Source organism: Schistocerca serialis, chromosome 2 (assembly GCF_023864345.2).
Source record: "Schistocerca serialis cubense isolate TAMUIC-IGC-003099 chromosome 2, iqSchSeri2.2, whole genome shotgun sequence".
NCBI classification, from domain to species: domain Eukaryota; kingdom Metazoa; phylum Arthropoda; class Insecta; order Orthoptera; family Acrididae; genus Schistocerca; species Schistocerca serialis.
Genome location: NC_064639.1, coordinates 912,880,694 through 912,894,524, shown reverse-complemented (window position 1 = coordinate 912,894,524; position 13,831 = coordinate 912,880,694). Strand labels below are relative to the sequence as shown.

Below are 13,831 nucleotides of genomic sequence, written 5' to 3'. Positions count from 1 at the left end.
ACAGAACACACACGTAATGTTACATTTCGTTCAGCTCGCTCAAACAGGCAAACTGTTCAGTGTACAAACATCAATTTGTTCTGAAAGGGTTGCACAATGTTTCGATTTTACCTTTATGTCCGCCAACAAATTAAGGTGATTATGGACAGTTTACGAAAAAGCATTCTCTTGCGATGTTGTCTAATTTTCGACATACGGGAAACTTTTATTAAGTCAGGTGAACACATTATGCGAACTTAATCTTAAGAGTAGATGACACGATTAATTTGAGCTTAAATGTGACGCGTGGTCCGCTCGCGCTTCGAGTACGTAAGCGGTCACCCGTGCGTTTCGTTACTAGGAACAGACCGCTAGGTTTGTAATAAACCAATTACTGAATTTTTGATCCGTCTAGTTATTTCTAACGTAATAAAATATTAGATTTATGCTACGAGAAACCTGGTAATGAACATTTAAAAATGTCAGTGAGAGTTGTCTGGTGAATACTTCAGTCTTCTCGTTCATCAGTCTGAAAACTTGGGGTCTACTAAATAGCAACAAAATGTTTTGATTTTCACTTCGTTTCCAATGTTGCCGTGATTTTCAGGAGGGAAATAACGCTTTTTAAACCCTTATAAACTGAAGTTAATCTTTTCAGTACTTCTTTGGGCTACGTATCCGTTTTGCCTTCCAAGCAACAAAAATTCTCCCATTCTTACTAAAATAACTCGGTAAAACTCAACTTCAACAGGAGTTCCTCGGCTCAAAGTAAGCTACACAGCTCACTTTAAAAAACGGATAATATTCTCCGCTTGTGAGAAGCTCCTCTAGTTGTATTCATACTAAACTGCGTGGTCAAGGATTTTCTCTGCCTCGTGATGACTGGGTGTTGTGTGATGTCCTTAGGTTAGTTAGGTTTAAGTAGTTCTAAGTTATAGGGGACTGATGACCATAGATGTTAAGTCCCATAGTGCTCAGAGCCATTTGAACCATTTATTCATACTAAATCAGAGGAATTCTTGTTTTGAGCAACTTCCCCCACCTCTTTACTCACGCTGAGAACGTTGTCGGGTGAAGTATATTCACCGACTCACTTTATTCATGTGAACCTGAGAATATTCTCCGAAATTCCGAGTACAAAGTACGTGCTCCGTTTCACTCATACGACCCTATATTTTCTCCAATAAAAAGAAAAGAAAAAACGACGCACTACGAAGGAATTATCCGAATGGGACAGAAATCTGTAGATGTGCCGTGCACCTTCAAGACAAATGATTACAATTTCAGAAAATCTGCATGATTTGTCGAAGAGAAATACCTTGACAGGTTGAGTAAGTCAACATCGCGCTGGTCCACTTCCGGCCTTTATGCTTTATTTGGCTTGGCATTGACACAGTTGTTGGATCTCCTCCTGAGGGTATCATGCCAAATTATGTCCAACTGGCTGGTTGAAGGGCCCTGCCCGTAATGCTCCGAACGTTCTCGATCGGGGAGAGATTCGGGGACCCCGCTCGCCACGATTGGGTTTGTGAAACACGAAGACAAGCAGCAGTAACATTAGTAAACTTCATCTACTCTGTAAGCCAGTTTTCTCGCGCGTGCCTCGCAGTCTCGTTGCCATCGGTGCACCACTCCGGTTTACTGTCATTATTGGTCTGCTGATGGCTGGTCTCCGCACTTTCGTGACAGTGGCTAAGTAGTCCTTTAGCCACGAAGCTAGTTCTGAGGACCTTACTATTATGTGGGATGAATGTTCATTCCGTGCACACATTTAGAGGAGTACTTTCCTAAATGCCGTCCTTAGATCTTGTTTCCATCGTATTATTTAGGAGGGGAGAAATTTCTCCTGACATACTTTCATTTAAGGAACACACCATTTCTGATAATACACTCATTTTGTCACAATGGGAGACGTAGTCATAAACACACAAGCGATACCGGCAAGCTCCTGCAAATCACCGAGGGAGGTGGCGCAGTGGTTAGCACACTGGACTCGCATTCGGGAGGACGACGGTTCAATCCCGTCTCCGGCCATCCTGATTTAGGTTTTCCGTGATTTTCCTAAATCGCTTCAGGCAAATGCCGGGATGGTTCCTTTGAAAGGGCACGGCCGATTTCCTTCCCCATCCTTCCCTCACCCGAGCTTGCGCTCCGTCTCTAATGACCTCGTTGTCGACGGGACGTTAAACACTAATATCCTCCTCCTCCTCCTGCAAGTTAGCAACATTGACTGGATATGCCAGCTGCTATTAAAGCCGACCAACAGGCTACAGCAGGGAAGCCGACAAGCTCGCACACTAACTCAGAAACAAACCGCCAGCACTACCCAACATTGTGAATCCATTACATGACCTATCGGACACGAAACAATGATGAACCTAACTATTACAGGTATGCTGACGCTGATCTACAAGCCAACACCGGCACCCAGCTGCCCAACGTCAAAGGTATCCGCCTGCATCAACCCACTACTAACAAAGCCCACCCTTGCATGACCTGTCGCAGGCACCAAGGAAACCGCTACTGTTCTTACAGTCCGACCCAACTATCGCAGAGGTTTCTTTCCCATGACCCTTCCTTTGCAACTTTTTTCCCTCTGCCGTTCAAACCGCTACCGTTCGTTCAAATTTCGACCTAATCTGTCTCCAGATGCGTGCTTATTAATGGTTAAACATAACCAGACGTACGCAAACATCGCGGAACCCACATTCTGCGAGACCTCAACTCGTGAAAAGTAACCAATATGCAGCGGTGGCAGTAGACCTTTTGCGTTGTCCATCATGCCAGTGTAGGCGTGGAGGGGCTCCACCCTACAATTATATTAAAAAGAACGCATTAAGCCATTTAGATAACATGGGACATTAGATCTTTTAAGTAATTTTATGATAGCGACTCAAACCTTTTTTTATTAATTCGCTAGCTAAAATTTTAATTTTTAGTATTAAGATCCCTGAACAAGTCAGTAGTACAGTTTTTAAAAGTTATGTATAAAAATATTTAACCAGAAATACACCTGAGGATGTACCTGAATCTGTTGTACCAGTCTCCGAGCGACTACAGTGAAACCGGGACTATTTTGTCTAGGAATCTTGCATACTCCGTTCGCTAGACAAACAAACAACTCGTATTAATTAGTTTTATTACAAAAAGACAATTAAAATTACTTAACTTTGATATGTATTGCAAACAAAGGGCGACTTGCGAAAGAATCAGTCATCTTCAGAATAGACAAAAGAAATGAGTGTGTTATCTTATGGGACTTAACTGCTAAGGTCATCAGTCCCTAAGCTTACACACTAATTAAACTAAATTATCCTAAGGACAAACACACACATACCCATGCCCGAGGGAGGACTCGAACCTCCGCCGGGAGCAGCCGCACAGTCCATGACTGCAGCGCTGAGACCGCTCGGCTAATCCCGCGCGGCTCAGAGTAGACAAACACAAGTCTGTGTTACATAGAGATAGCTAACGAATTGGCGAACGTTGAAGCTGCTATCGAAGTGGCCAGCCACCATTTGGGTGCGGCGCTTATGTAGGTCGGTTAGCGTACGATTGGCTGATCTCTTCTCACAGCCGTCTCTTCTCTGTTGTTCCCTATGGGAGTGCTGGCGCTGACTTGGCGTCGTAACAGCGGCAAATTGGACTCTCGATGAATTTTATCAGCATTTCAGCACCTCAGTAATTTAAATTTGTTTCAATATTCCTTTCGGTACGTATAATTATCTTAGCTGTGGATGCCCAGCTTATAAGATTGTTTGCAATAATTAAAATAAGACGTCGGAATGGAAAAAATTTCTAAGAACAACAATTGCTCTTGAAAACAGCCAAGATCAGTTTAGCAACAATGCTATACATTTCCCTACGGAGTCAGACAATCAACGGCACCCACGTGTTAATCACGAAAGAACACCCTCATGGCTACTAGCCCTATAGTCCGATTAAAGTTACTTGATAGTTGATGTAGTCACTTGCCGCTACAGTGTTGCCACATCCGCCGACAGCTACCGTTCGGTTATAACCGAAACGCAAACGCGTTTTGTGTCCCTGAATTTGAACTCGTGTCCTGACCTAATCACAACCTCGTCACATGCAATGTTTTCCAGAAAATGGCTATCAACAATCTTCAGCAGAATTAAAATCACGATTACTTTGTTCACAGTGTTTAGGGCTAACGCATACGAGCCAATAAGACAGAAAGGTTTCATAATATGCCTGTCTGTATAGCCATCCTCCGCAGCAAAAATTCAGCGGTGAAAGCAAACCAATTTTTCGCTGACATGGTTACCTGAAACGATCGTCACTCTGACTACACGGGATGTCGCGTTACCACCGATGAGCACTCCTGAATGGCACTTGGTTGCATATTACAGACGAGTAGATTCCAAACGAGAAAAGAATGATGGGAAGAAAAATAATAACCACAAAAAATCAAAACGATGACGAAAATGACGCGGAATTGGACTACAGTACACCAACACTAAAGGAACTGACATCATTAACGTTCCAGTTACCGTACTTAAAATTTAGCAGCATGGTTCACTAGTGTTGATTTAAACTGGCCTCAATCGGTGCCACTTCCAAGAATATGATGGAACTCTGATGCCTGCACAGTTATGGCTTTCTATACCGCAAAACGCGCTCCTCATGATAGAGGTTGGTTATGAATGGTATTTTAGTTCCGAACAACCAGGATTTTTTGGTACTTGTTTGGTCTCTATTACAAGAGGTGTTTTTATTTTTGCAAATAACCGAGTAGAAACGGTTCAAATGGCTCTGAGCACTATGGGACATAACATCTGAGGTCATCAGTCCCCTAGAACTTAGAACTACTTAAACCTGACTAACCTAAGGACATCACACACATCCATGTCCGAGGTAGGATTCGAACCTGCGACCGTAGCGGGAGCACGGTTCCAGACTGAAGCGCCTAGAACCGCTCGGCCACACAGGACGGCTAATACCCGAGTATAAAGCTGGAATATCAAAAGTGCTATTTGTTTTTAAACATACCTTTCTTATAAAGAATTTTTATTAGTAAAATTTGCGCTATTTTGAAGTATTGTGCTGTTACAGAGAAGAGGAAAGGGGATCAGTGATATTTTAATAAAAATGCCGACAGAAACGGTCAACAGACACGTGAAATAAGAATGGCTACACTACTGATGAGACAACGTCCCCATTTTCGTGTGTCGTGACGTAAGGTACGAGTCTACGTGTAGTGCGCAAGACTTGGCCCCACCTGGCGTGTACGTTAGTTCCTTGCTGTGGTCGCCGGACGTAGACTTATTGCAATATGGCACCAACCCTGCTCTAGAAATGTTTTTACGAAGTGACGTAACAATGAATTACAATGCTTCATTTCCTTCGAAAGATTGAAGATTTGTCTCTCATTTCTGTGAAATAAGAGGACGGAAATTATAGCAACAGCAATAAATTAAAAACTTAATTATTCATTCATAACACGCAATAAAAAAATTCCAGACACACACCGTCATACTGCCTGATGACGTCAATGCCCAACTGGGAAGAGAGAAAAAATACAGAAATATAGAGGGCAACTATCCAGCACATATGAGAACTAACCGCAATGGGGAACGATTGGTGGATCTCTGTAGGACTTTTGGGTTGGTCATGAAGTCTACAGCCTTCAAACACCTGCCAAGGAAACAGAAGACCTAGATTTCACTTAACACCAACTTCGGTGAATTCCAGATAGATCATGTAGCTATTTCAAGAAAATCTCAAAAGGAAATACAAAAAGTGGAGGTATTGAGAAGATTGAGAAGTCCAATCTGGACTCAGACCACTACCTCTCAAAGATCAAAATAGGACTCCAGCCTAGAAACACTAGAGTACACAAAACCCCCAAGATTGTGATATTTGACATAGAGCGACTTAAGAAAGGTCAAAAATTAAGCCAGAGACTGAACAGTACAGATTTCAACACCTGGGACCAACTGTAGGAGACTCTTGTGAAGACGGCCAATGAACTCGCCTCCTTCACAAGAAGAAGGAAGCAATCGTGGTGGAATGAAGACTGTGACAATGCAATAGCCCAAAGACAGACATTCTGGGGGAAGTCGAATTGTAAGAAAACGAAGATAAATTGGGAAAAATTTTTTGAAACAAAGAAGGCTAACAGCTAAGATACTTCGAGGAACCAAACGGACCTTCACACAAAACCAACTAACCCAAATCGAAGAGAACTTTGCTAAGAATAACTGAAGAGATTTCTGTAGAACCTTCTAGCAGACACTCAAAAAATACAATCCACGAAGCCTCCACTTTAGAGACTCACAGGGCAAACTAGTTTTTAACGACAAGGACAACTGCCACCTCTTAGCTCAGTACTTTAAAAACCTACTCAACTGTGCTCCACCCAGTAAAGACTTCAACTACAAACAAACCACACCAAACCCAGACTCACTGCCTCCTTCATTGGAAGAAGTTCGACAAATCATTCAACTTCTCAAGAATAATAAGGCAGCTGGAGAGGACTCCATCATTGCTAAACTCTGGAAATGTGCTGCAAGTAATGCCATGGGCAAGCTCACCGAGATCATCCAGAACATCTGGGAAACAAAGAAATTACCACCTGATTGGAATACGGCTCTGATCCATCCCCTTCACAAAAAGGAAGATGTTACTGATCTGAACAACTACCGTGGAATTTCTCTTGTCCCGGCAACATACATGATTCTCTAGAAGGCACTATTAACAAGGGCAGAAGATCAACTGGAAAGTCAACTAGGAGAATATCAGGGAGGCTTCAGGAAAACCAGATCCTGTGCTGAACAGATCCACAACCTTAAAACTGTACTTGCATACTCCAAGTTGAGAAACCGCAAAGTGGTTGTCACATCTGTTGATATCAAGAAGGCCTACGACTCTGTTGATAGAGAAACGCTTAACAAAATACTTCAGGAATTAGGACTAGACAACAAAACCCGCAGGCTCATTGTAGACACCTTGACAAACACCCGTTCAATGGTCAGATTTAGAGGTGAGATCTCAGAAAGCTTCGAGATAAAAACTGGAGTGAGACAAGGGGATGGACTCTCCCCTCTTCTCTTCAACTGTGTCCTCGAAAACGTTGTGAGAGAATGGTGCAAAGAACTGTTCAATTTGGGTGTCCAGAGCGGTGCCTACCTGGGCCGTAAGAACGAAGGACTGATTATAGATTGCCTGGCTTTTGCAGACGACAAGGCACTGATTACTGATTCTCTTGAAATGGCAACAATGTAGGTAAACTTCCTCAGAAAACAGGGAGCCAAAGTGGATCTTCAAGTGTCGCTGAAGAAACAGTTCTTCACCAACATCAAAGAAGCTAACAAAGTGATGTTACTAGACCAGGTAAATATCAAAAGGACTAAGACATTTAAGTATCACAGCGAATAGATTGAACCCAACTTATCAGAAAAAACGTCTTATTCATGAGAGTCAACAAGTTAGAACTAGCCTATCCTCTCACTATGAACACCTACAACAAGAAATGTCTGTCACGCAACCTGAAACTTAAGCACTATACATCACTCATACGACCAGAAGTCCTCTATACCATGGGATGTCTTTCTATAAACCGGAGAGGTCTGATGGAGAAATTGGAAGTCAGAGAGAGAGGAGAATGCTAAGGAAGATCCTAGGCCCGTTAGAAGAAGCTGGGGAATTCAGAAGGCGGCATAACTCGGAGCTCTACGAACATATCGAGAGGCTCTCTGACTGTGCAGGAAAAAGAAGGGTAGCTTTCTACGACCATGTTGCAAGATTGCCTCCAAACAGATTGACCAACCGTCTGCTCACCTTCTGGAAAAACAAGAAGGTTCGCACCGCTTGGCTGACAGAAACTGAGAAGGCCATTAAAGAACTAGGAATAACTGATCTCCAGAACAGACAGTCTGTGAGACACACACCCTGAAGGACGTCCGAGGATTTCAGGAAAAGCCTCGAAGAAAAGCGACCCCCTGGACAGAAGAAAGGAAGGAGTTACACCTACAGAGGATGCGACAGTACTGGGCAAAGATCAAAACCAAACAGTTGAACAAGCGTAGTCCGAAGCAGGCCCATTCGAAACAAGAAGAAGAAGAGGAACACGCAATAAAAATAGAAAGTAGCTGATCTGCTACCGGTGTTGACATAATGTGCCTTTATCTGCCTGTAGCCCTTGAAAACGGACAAATTAACACGAAAAATAGAGTTCTTCAACCTCGGATTTCACACTTAAGCACTGACTATTCGTGAGGCCCAGATACTGATATGATCCCTTGTGACAACATGATTTGCGAGCAAAGTTTCAAACAATTAAAATCAATGTTGGTGACGTTTTATAGCTTCAACCACTTACCAGTTGTCTTTGTTCGGTTTCTACGTATATCATAGGTATAGGAAATTGTAATGTCTCTTGCAGCGGTCTCTCCGCGATATTTTCAGAATTTTTTTTATAAATTATATAACTCAGTACATATCTCGAAATATCTCTTCTTATCTTACCGATTCCTAAACTTTAATATACGATGATTATCAATGCAAAGTAGTTTCAAGCCCTATTATTCCTTGGAGCGTGCATTTACTCCATGGAATAGCTTCTCTGCTATCTATGTTTTCTCTTATAAAAAGAATGAAGGAGATCTTGCCGATTAGCCGTGAGAGAACGAAGATGTATATGTATGTATTGTTGAGCTAGTCGCCATCTTGATGAGATTCTGTATGAGAAGGAATTTAATACATGAACTAAAGTGTATTCGCGTATTAGTTAACTGATTATGATTGGCAGTGTCTGCTTGCTACGCTGTGTTGCACGGGATCAGTGGGGAACGTCTGATTTACACTGGTCGAACCTGCCGTTTTGTATGCTCAAGATATCCAGCTTATTACTTTCATTAAATAGGCTAACACGGTCTTACCAGCAGATCTCCGGTCTTCCCCATGTGATCACCGAAAGTTAATAATTATTACAAATGTTTCCAGGAGATCGACTGACAATTTTCGTCGCACCGAGACTTCGAAATTGCTTCACTGCCTTATGGAATTTAAGTTAAGCTCAATTTAATCAGGATAGAACAGTACTGAACTGTGTGAATGTGATAAGCCTGCTTTGTGAATGAAAATTCCCTTAATATACGCATGTTCTTTTACTATCCTGATCAGTGAAGCTAAATCAGGCCGGTGTGAGAGGTTTTTAAATTTTAGATCCCACAAAAATATTAAAAATTAAAACTGAAAATTGGTTATTTCAGATGCCGATTATTTTGAGTGGCTTTAACAATTGGGTTAAACTGGCGTGGAAAAATCGATATAACCTAAACTCGGTTATTTCAGCGGCAACCACCATCCCCTAGCGAAAGTACTACACAGAGGAGTCAACAAACACCGGACACAATTTCAGCAACGACACGAGCCGTTTGAGCATAAGCATTGTCTTCAAACTGCAGTAATTTTTATCTCAGTTTTCATTCTTTGAAAAATAAATCCAAGCTATCAGATCTTGCAGTCATATGCCTACATTGTGTTACATGAATTTATTTTCCTTTTTGTAGTTAATCATCTGTTTTACTTGCGACTGATTCCTAGCTCTGTACTATTAACGTAACCAACGGAATCGTTTGGTAGGAGATCATGTACGAGGGCCAGTCACGTAGTAATACCTCATCTTTTTTCTCCTTCGTTAAATGGTAGTACTCAGTTTAGCGTGCTTCTGCAGTTAATCTAGTGACATTTCCTACGCCAGATGACAGGACAGTCTAAGTACAGAAAATGGCCCACATTAACGTACGTATAAGACAGCACTCTCTAATTGAATCTCCTTACAGCAGAAGATGAAACACCAAATCGCATTCATGAAATGTTCAAGACGCTGTATGGATTTGCCACGGCCGACTTCAGCAACGTTAGACGATGGCTTCCATCACCAGAGAGAACCTTGAAGGGTAAACACAGTCGGATGACGCAACGCAGAGCGGCTAGCGACTGCAGGGACTTCACCCGACATCCAGCGTGTCGGCCAAATTAAGCTCAGGACAGATTATTCAGTTAGGGTTTTCGAAATTCCCGCGCAACAGAAAAAAATGCCCCAAAATATTTCGGCATCTGTTCCCCAAATACCTCAAACTTATCTATTCCTTTAAACAACTATTTGTTACCAGTGTTGGCTGCTTGAAGACGTGGAATTGTGAGTTCAGAGCAGTAAAATTACCGTACATATCAAAAAATTACCGTACATAAACTAAAATTTTCGATTTGTAAATAAAATCAGTATCCAGAGCAGAAAAAATCTTCACTAGGGCGTCACATTTATTTACCTCGTGCTTTTTTTCATTGTTCTCTTTATTTAGCATTAGCCACCTATATCTCACTTCACAACTTGACATCTATCCACTACGCTAGTGTGAACTCACAAGATCGATCCGTGCCAGATGGCTCTTAACCGCACGTTATTACCTCATATTTAATTATAATAAATCACACCAATACCCACGTCTTTTCAAGAGCTCCTCAATAGATAACACATATTCATAGGACATACCTTATAATACCAAACCCATAAATTCCAAGCTTCAACAAAAACAACTACATACAATACGTCGTCTCCTCAGGATTCGATAAGACCACGCAAGTCGACAGACGTCCCAAACGGTTGAAACTCGGCATATACACGTCATAGTGACCTCATGGAGAGGTATCACCGCTGTGAGCCCAAAGTCCAACACAGATGGAAAGGTATATCAATTGATCTGAAGAGAGAGCGACAGTTAGTGAATATCTAGAAAATTGAGTATGATTTGTTTAAACTAAAATATCAGATGGCATTAATAGTAAGGTTAGGCAGATAAAATACTTCCCCAATTTCGCCGGTATCGAAATTTTCATCCCCAAAAATTTCCGCAAGGTTTCAGTTTCCCCAACAGTTGTCCGAAAAAATATTTTTACGCAAAATTACGAAAAAAAACCTAAATAGTCGTTGCCTTAGGATAACAGATGATTTGTGCCCGCCATATTCCATCGGTAAAGGCAGTGTGGTGACCGTTATTGGAGAGACTGGGCTAGGTAAAGATTTGTGCACGCTAGGTAACGAAAACCTTGACCGATCAGAACAAAAGGCAAGGCACACAACTGTATCCAATCTGTTGCAGCGCTTTAGTTTTGAAAGGGAGCACTTTTGGTGGAAATTATGTCTGGAGACAAATTTTTCAACCTAGCTGAAGAAGCAAGACCACGATTTTCAGAGCACTTGTTTCAAAGAGAGAAAACAAGAGAAAAAGGGGGTTATTGTTTTTAAAGTGACAAACTAAACGTGAACGTTGTACATATCTCATTTATGGCATTTACTTTTCTTGAATAATAGTAGGCATTACTTTGACTGACCCACATATCTCAGTTTGGATTCATGGCCATTAAGGTACAATGTATTTATAATACTCGGTATTAGTTTCAGAACTTTATGCAAGGAATATTAATGGCAGTGTTTGTATAGGCCATAACCGTTATGACACGATCTGAGCAGATCATACCGTGACTTCCTAGACTCCTCAATTGTGCGACAAAATTCATTTACTTCTTGACTCTGATTCACAGTAGTGTCAGCTACTTTGTTATTTTGTGAATAAAAATGTCTGCATCAAAAAAATGGTTCAAATGGCTCTGAGCACTATGGGACTCAACATCTGAGGTCATCAGTCCCCTAGAACTTAGAACTACTTAAACTTAACCAACCTAAGGACATCACACACATCCATGCCCGAGGCAGGATTCGAACCTGTGACCGTAGCGATCGCGCGGTTCCAGACTGAAGCGCCTAGAACCGCTCGGCCACACCGGCCGGCTGTCTGCATCACTTAATATTTGTCTTCACTTACGAAGTCATTTTGGCTACTGCCATCATCAGATCAAAACTGAGAACGTGTGAAACAGAGTTCACTGTCAGTATCACCAAAACCAACACCCAATCGGTGTGCCAACTTACTGATGGATGTTAGTGATACTGACACTCAACCTTGTTTTACGTGCTCTACGTTTTGATCCGTTGAAGGCAGTAGCCAAAACAACGTTATAAATGAAGATAAATATTAATCAATGTAGACAGCCACATTCAGAAAATATGCGCAATGATCACAGACTCATTTACTAAATTTATTTTCATTACTACCTGTTCCCAGCTACGTGTTGCTGCGGCTTAGCCTGTCTGAATGGAAAAGAAAGAAGAAAAGAGAGCACCCGGTCTCTGTCTATCTCCTCAACATCCCCCCCACCCCACTCTCTCTCTCTCTCTCTCTCCTACTCTCTCTCAAACCTCCTCCCCCCTCTCATCGTGCATAATCATCACCATTCTCCCTATCACCATCATCCTCGTCGTCATCGTTGTCATCATCTCCTCTTCCTCCTCTTTCCCGCTTTCTACGACGATCTTCTCTTTCATTGTCCATCTTCTCCACCTTTTCTCTGTCCAAGCCGTCCTATCTACTTTTTAAGTCCGTTTGCTCCTAACCCTCCGTCCATCTCTTTCCCCTTGCCTCTGACCCTGAGTCTTGTTTATCGTTACTGCAAACTCAGACTCTCTAGCAGTACTCTAAAATGGCTCTGAGCACTATGGGACTTAACTGCTAAGGTCATCAGTCCCCTAGAACTTAGAACTATTTAAACATAACTAAGCTAAGGACATCACACACATCTGTGCCCGAGACAGGTTTCGAACCTGCGACCGTAGCGGTCGCGCGGTTCCAGACTGTAGCGCCTAGAACCGCTCGGCCACCCCGGCCGGCCAGTACTCTAAACTTAAGCTGATAAGCCATTAATACAATTTTCCTCTTTCGCAGCAGCATTTCTGTGTTGATATCGAAGTACTCGACCGGTTTATTTCAGATTTTTTTACACGTTACTGTAATAGTCTGAAAGAAATCAGTCGGGTAGTTTGAGATATTTGGTGACAATATTTCACCTTTATATATATTACATATCAACTTATGTATTCGGTACATTACAATATATAGCCTACGTCCATAAAAATGTTCATTAGCGTTTTATGGAGAAATCGGTTAAGAATTTTTCGATATTTTAGTAATAACGTTTCCCCTTTATATATTACACGTCATTTATATATTACACATATTTGGGAAAAGGTTTATTGGAGTGCAACCTTGTGTCAAAAGTTCAGACCAATCTGCGAAAAACCTCTGGAGATTTATGATTTTGAACAAACGAACATTTATATTTTTATTCAAATACATTAACAAGTTTCCTTGCCCGCTACTTATACGTAAACAGCGTTTGTCACATAGTTATATTGCAGCGGCATTGTTTCGAACAGCCACGCACACCCAAGACTCTGGGATGAATGTGACAGCAGAGAACTCTAACCTACGGCATTACGCCTGATGTCCGTATCCATTATAACTGCTTTCTTATAGTTTCGCAGCTACCCCTGTCCACCGGCTTACCTCGAAACAAGCTGACAACACACCTCGTGTCCTGTCGTCGCGGCAACAGCAGACGGAATGCTCAGCTGCAGCAGAACGCCGTGTCAGTTTTGTAACAGCAGCTCGCGACTAGGCGCTCGGAAGGAAAGTGAGTCTCATTGGCTGACGCAGATAACGGGAGGGGGGAGGGGTGGGAGGGTGGCGCAGAACAGTTGAAAACAGGGCCGCTGTCATATGTGACACAACTTAGAGTTACGGGTGTACATCTGTTGAGTCTCTGACCCGCGACTGTGCCACAGATTGCGCCAGCAGGAAAACATATTTGCTTTCGAAAGACACAGCTTTTCTGCCTTTCATACTGACGGAGAGTCCATAGCAGCTGCGCTGTTAGTTGAGAAACGAAGTAACAGCAACAGCAGCAGTAACAGCAGAGCACGCTCCTC

At 42.2% G+C, this 13,831-nt stretch overlaps 1 protein-coding gene across 4 annotated transcripts in view; it reads right to left on the bottom strand.

Annotated features, from left to right (window-relative positions):
* The window catches only part of LOC126458275 (juvenile hormone acid O-methyltransferase-like), a 77,263-nt gene extending 63,714 nt beyond the window's left edge, over positions 1-13,549 (bottom strand). Inside the window, exons 1-2 of one of the 4 annotated variants that reach the window (XM_050095204.1) lie at positions 13,410-13,465; positions 3,005-3,084 (exon numbers count right to left, since the gene is read on the bottom strand). The gene's annotated coding sequence lies outside the window, so the exon portion shown is untranslated. Of the gene's footprint in view, positions 1-3,004; positions 3,085-12,121; positions 12,144-13,409 lie in introns of those variants that run through there. The other 3 variants (XM_050095206.1, XM_050095205.1, XM_050095207.1) reach the window with 3 other exon arrangements.
* Between the last annotated feature and the right edge of the window lie 282 nt (positions 13,550-13,831).